Source organism: Trachinotus anak, unplaced genomic scaffold (genome assembly GCF_046630095.1).
Source record: "Trachinotus anak isolate AG129_WGS33_773 ecotype Australia unplaced genomic scaffold, CSIRO_AGI_Tana_v1 ptg000012l, whole genome shotgun sequence".
Lineage (NCBI taxonomy): Eukaryota > Metazoa > Chordata > Actinopteri > Carangiformes > Carangidae > Trachinotus > Trachinotus anak.
In genome coordinates, this window is record NW_027273863.1 from 7,659,686 (window position 1) to 7,665,685 (window position 6,000).

The 6,000-nt window shown below is 38.4% G+C and overlaps 1 long non-coding RNA gene across 1 annotated transcript in view; it reads left to right on the forward strand.

The window, feature by feature from the left end:
• The window catches only part of LOC139628630 (uncharacterized), a 175,479-nt gene extending 171,387 nt beyond the window's left edge, over nt 1-4,092 (forward strand). The window contains exon 5 of the long non-coding RNA XR_011692832.1: nt 3,816-4,092. This is a non-coding gene — a long non-coding RNA (uncharacterized lncRNA). The remainder of the gene's footprint in view (nt 1-3,815) is intronic.
• The last annotated feature ends 1,908 nt before the right edge of the window (nt 4,093-6,000 follow it).

Sequence of the window (6,000 nt, forward strand, 5' to 3'; positions counted from 1 at the left end):
AGTGAACTGGAGGAGGGAGACAGCGTTAGAGGTAAGGAGAAAGGTTATGGATGGCATCATCTTCTGAAAAGTTATTATGGATGAAAAGGCTATCATTAGTAGCAGTAATAGAAGTCATAGTAGTATTTATTTGAACATAACAACATTGAAGGAAACAATGTCTTCTCGGGTCAAGTGATCAAATACATGAAAAAGTAAAGTTACAGTTGTATGATGAAGGTTCATCCCTGACCTCAGTGTGCAATGTGCAGTGGCCACTCAGACTATGTTCGGGTGGTGCGCATGTGCAGTATGTGCAGTTGTGTGAAGCTTCCTAAGTACTTCAACCTTGAACTGCACTTCCCATGTGTGCTTGCATGAAAAAGCACAGGTGTGCTCTATTTCAGTGATTCCCATCCAGGGATACCTGCACCCTGGGGGAAGGAACGAAAGCTTGTGGAATAACTGTAGCCATGCTAGAGTCATGGCTGTAGGGAGTGTACTGTGGGTCTGTCTGTTAGTAGGTTGGTTCACCACTTTGGTCCAGTCAAATCAATTTTACATCCCAACAAAAACCTAGATGGTTTGTCATGAAATCTGACAAGTATTCATGGTACCCACCTATTCAGGGGGTTTCCTGAATTTCTATCTCACGCCACCTTGAGGTTGACATTTTTGTTTTTACGTGAAATATTTAGATTATAGAATATATAGATTATAGAACTGTTGGATGGATTGCAATGACATGACTTCAGTGATCCCCTGACTTTTCATGTAGCGCTGTCATCACATCAAAATTACTGATAAATGTCCAAAACTTTCATTTATGACCAAATACTTACAAAACTGACATTCTCATCAACCTCAGCTTTAGTTTGTGTTCTGCACAGTTAGCATGCTTACATGCTCAAGATAGCAACCATAGTACACACAATACTAATGCTAAATGTAGAAATATAAACAAAAATGGTCAGTGTGAGCATGCTGAAGCATTATTTTTCTGGTTTTCATACTAGTCATAAAATACGAAACAGGTTATTTCGTTCATCATGTATCAGCTACATCTCTTCACCAGAATGTAACAAATGTAAGTTGGTCCCTTGGTGACCAGGTAGTACATTTAGTGTCCCCATATTTTTGTCATTTCTGTAAATGGCCTGCAGTAGTACAGCTGCACATACTGCACACACAAACCACCCTTTGATGAACAGTTGGAGCTTCAGCATTTTGTTTCCATTGAAGCACTATGCAGTACTTTGAGTGTAGGATATAAAGGCTGAGTAATTTCACCTTAAATTTTGATAATTTTATACATGGTAGCATTGCTATAAGCTCTTAGTCTTCCCACAATAACTACCAGCTACATTAGACATGCTGTCATTGAGACTTTGTGTGGTAGTAGTAGACTACAAATGATATTATAAAAAAGTTTTGAAATATTCTTTCTGTCATTTCTGTCTTTTGGCATATTGATGCATGACCAAACACTAAAAACATTTTTTTTGTTAATAATTACATTGACCCTGTGTGTGCAGAGCCCTTCTTTCTCAAGATTTTGCTGAGAATTAAATGCAAAGAAAACTGTGAATTATTGCAAACTCAAAATATTAAATATTTAAAATATATATTTAAAAAATATCACCAAAAGTCACCCTCTATCCTCTCAAGAAAATGGATTCACTAGTAGAAGTTTTGCCCCTCTTTCATCTGTGTCTGCCCCTTCACACCTGCAGTCCCGACATCACATCAAGAATAAATGTGCTGGGGCAGAAGACGCAGCATTTAGAGATCCCACCACTCACTCACGTCAGCTCAGCAGCACGAGCAGTGGGTTCACAATCTGTTCCACAGCTCTCCATTTTCACATATACACCCCAGCTTTCACTGCATATCCACATAAACAGCAACAGCACCTATTAATTTAGTAAACATCATATATACCTATAGAAGATCTATTATTTCATTTCTTCTGTTTTTATTAAACACCACACCAACTCAGAAATGGAACATTGGATGGAATAACAGCAGTTTTCAGATGCTAATGGAACATGAAACCACTGTGTCTACATCAATAAAGGTAAAGTGAGGCAGCAGCTGAATAAACATTCAATATGTTGATCATAAATAAGTAAGGAAATTATTCTCTGCTTGTCAGCTTGGAAAATAAAACTTGTTTTTCACCCTGCTATTACACACTTGGAATTACAGTGCATCTTGGACTTACTCAAGGGTACTTCTGCAGCTGTGGTGGCCACTATACTATATGTATTATCAGCCTCTTTCTGTTTGTGTCTGTCTGCGAGCCAGCACTGTTTTTACTTCTCGGTTAGCCAGTGCAGCGTCTGTCTTTAGTGCTGAGAGAGTTGAGTCTCTGACAGTTTGTCCTTATGTGCAAACTCATTACTGACCAGATTTTTGTCAAAGGTGACTGTGTGCTTTGACCCCTCCCCTTCCCCTTTGATGGGAAAGGTGAGCTGTCTGCACTGAATGTTGAACTACGTAATGGAAAATGAGTAAGCTATCTCTCTCAAATTGTTGATCTTTCATGGGTGAAATGGAAGTCTTTCATGTTGGAGGACGCAAAAGGCCAAAGGGGGAGAAGGAACCTGTTAGACAAAAATTTCAGTTGCGCTTATTTAATTATTTCATATTCCAGTCTTTTTTCTTTTTTTCAATCTTGAAAGTCAGCGAGCGGCAAAAATGACATTTGCATTTGAAGCAGTATCAGTGAAAAAGATTAATGTTCAAAGGTGAATAAGTTGGATTGGGCGATTACACATCAAATATGCATGTAAGTATTGCTCATTAGCATGCAAATACATGCACATGGAAACACAGCCAGGTATTATTAACATATGTTCTTGCATCAATGCTGATGTGTCATTTCCTCTCTTCCTCCCATAAAGGCTCTATATGTCCTTCATAAGTTAAAGATATTCATATGCAGGTTACTTCCCCTTTTCAGAAACAGTGCATTAAAAGTCTTTTCATGACTAATCATTTTATTCCAATGGAACCACGCAACCAGTGGGTTTGCTAATAAATCTGCTAAATTTTTTCCATCAAGTTAAATTTTGAGGAAGTTTCACATGCAAAATTAGCACCAATGACCATTAGCAATTTTTTTTTGATACTGACTGGAGGGCTGGAGAGTTCAAGCTAGTCAAGTTGTAGCCTATTAGCTTAAACATCCACTTTTATCTAACCTCCTCTGTTGAAGTAGTAAGTGTTTCACAAAAGAGAAATAGTTGTAGGAAAGATACTGTTGGTGGTTAGCTTGCCAGGAATATGCTAGCATGTTAGTTGGCTCGCTACATCAGACTGCTAGCTCTGTGAGGAAAACACACTGATTAATTTCACCGTTTGTGTTGTGACCAGGTCTTATCAGTGATGAAAGATAATGTTAGCCATATGACATGTATTGTATTCCTATTAGACTGAATAGCACTGTCCTTTAAATCTTGCAAATGAGCACAGACTGAAGTGTCAACAATGTAAAGTCGCATGACTAATTGCATGATTGACTCATGGGACAGCGGGACCCTCATTCCTCCCAGGAAGCTTTCAAAATAGCCTCATTAATCTGAAGGTTGTCAAACCTCTTTTTAATCATGTGGTCTTTATTACGTCAGTCCCTCTGAGTTTCTGCTGCAGACGACATCTCATTTATTGTGATCCGGTATCTGTTCTTCTCCTTTATCTGTCTTTTATTTCATGTAAGTCATGGGATTCAAGATGTTTAAAATCTTAGCTGACTTAGAGAGTCAGTTGAAGCATGTGAAAGATTTTATCTTAATGTGTAAGGATGTGGCAAATGACTGTCCTTCTGACCACAGATGGATCACTGACATCAAGGCCTTACAGAAACAGATGAATAAGATCAGATCTGGAGGATCTGGACAGATCTGGAAAGATGAGATTAACTTGGACTTCATGGAGAGAAGAAGTAAGGAGAGGTATTCCCTTAAGAGCTTGGAGCAGGAGACTGTCAGGCCCCATTAGTTCACAGCCAGCCCTGTTAATCTACTCTCTGCTGCAGCTACACACACAGCATGTGTAGGACTGTACTCAGTAAGGTTTCCTCTTACAGTTGAGCTGGACTCTGATATTTAAGACACAATTCATTTTGAACATTTTGAATTGTTTTAAAGACAATAAAATAAAGGTATTTTGCTTCAACAGGAGATGAGATATCTGGAGATATGAAATAAGAAATGAATAGTTATGTAAGAAGTCTATTTTCTGTCAAACACATGCATATATACCAGTACTAGCATGTTTACATAGACACAGACATGGACAAAAAATGATCTTGGTGGTCTTAATTAGCAACCTCTTCTCCTGTGAAATGTGTTTATATAGTGTTAATTTGTTTTGCCAAGTCTAATTTTGAAGAGTTATTACTGTCAGGATTATGTTTACTGTCTTTTCTTTTGGCTTCCTTAAGTTTTTTAACTTAAGGAATGTGACGTTTTTTTTTTTTGAAAACAACAGAAATTGGGTTTGCATTCAGTGTTTTTCACCAGAATGCATTGTGCCTGTCCTTGAGGTCTAACGAAGGTGTTGAAAGCATTTCATCCTCATAGAACATTTACAAAGACTATTAAAAATCTGGAACCTGCATTGTTTACATTGTTTGTATTATTAGTTTTTTTTCATTTGCTAGCACTAAAGAAAACAGGGACTCAATCATAAAAACATGGCTATATAACAGCAGGTGAAAATCTTTATTTTGCCGACCAGTACTGCTTAAACTTGTCGCCTCGCTGCAGTGGTGTCAAACTGTGGCAGTAAGCTGTGACATCACTGCTGGGTATCGTTACAAGTCTAACACATTTTGAAACGTCTAACCAGAGAGGGCAGCAAAACACACCTCTCAGAGCTACCACAACACGAAGATCAGAGAAACACTGTGGCTCTGGTCAAATAATTAAGAAGTTACATTCATTACATCCCAGTTTAAAGTAAGTGTGTTTGACTTTAAGTGTTTGGTTTGCAGTTCATTTAAGTGCTTTAAGTGACCTAAACATATCAATAAAACATTAAAACATTAACTATGCTTAAGTACCCAAGAGTGGACACTGCAGGGAAAAGAGATTAAGTATGTGATAGCAAACGTTGCATGTACTGTATTTTCATGTTTGAACATTTAAACAGTTTGCAGATATGTCCATCATGAACTTTTCCTTTTTATTTAAAAAAAAAACATAATCCAGGCAGCATTATGTGAACTACAAAATATATTCACTAATACAGTTTGGTTGCATATAAACAATTTTTTTTTTTTTTGAGGAAAGAGTTGTTTGTAATGGTAATGATGATGAGGAGGAGGAGGAGGAAGGGGATGTGAATACAGAGGTTTAGAGAGAAGCAAGTAACAACAATTCAAAAGGAAAGTAAAGAAGTTAAAGCAGCGGAAGAGAGAAAAGGAAAAGCCAAATTTGTCTCAAAAAAGCAGACCCACACGGTCAAAACTCTTTGTGACATGTCTAACTCTCTTTGTAAATTTAAAGAAGTCTGAGTGAGTTGACTGAGTAAAGATTGAAAAAAAAGTCAAGGGGTTCTAGGTGGAAAAAGTTGCAGAGAAAGTACATTCAGATCCCCAAAATGTCCCAGAGAACTCGAACTGTGTATCTCCACCTATAGATACAGTGCATACTGTACAGTGTGTCTGTGTTTGTGCTGCTGATACATTTCATGGCACGTTCTCATGGCCATTCAGTTTGCATCCCTCCTCTCTCAGCATTCATTGCTACATTTCTTCTCTTGCCCTCTCCTCCCTCTCTCCTGTCAGCTCTGTTCAGTGTTTTACCCAGCAGCCCCGGGCATCCCTGACGGCTGTTCACAGCACTAATGGGGCACTGAGAGAGTGGGAGAGATGGGGGGAGAGAAACAGAGAGGGACACATAGAGGGAGAGACAGATGATTGAGGTTTGAGTAGTAGGTGATCTCTGTTCAGTCTGGTTTTTCCTGCAAATTGTGTCAAGTACCTGATTGACCCGATCATCCAGGCAGTCGTCA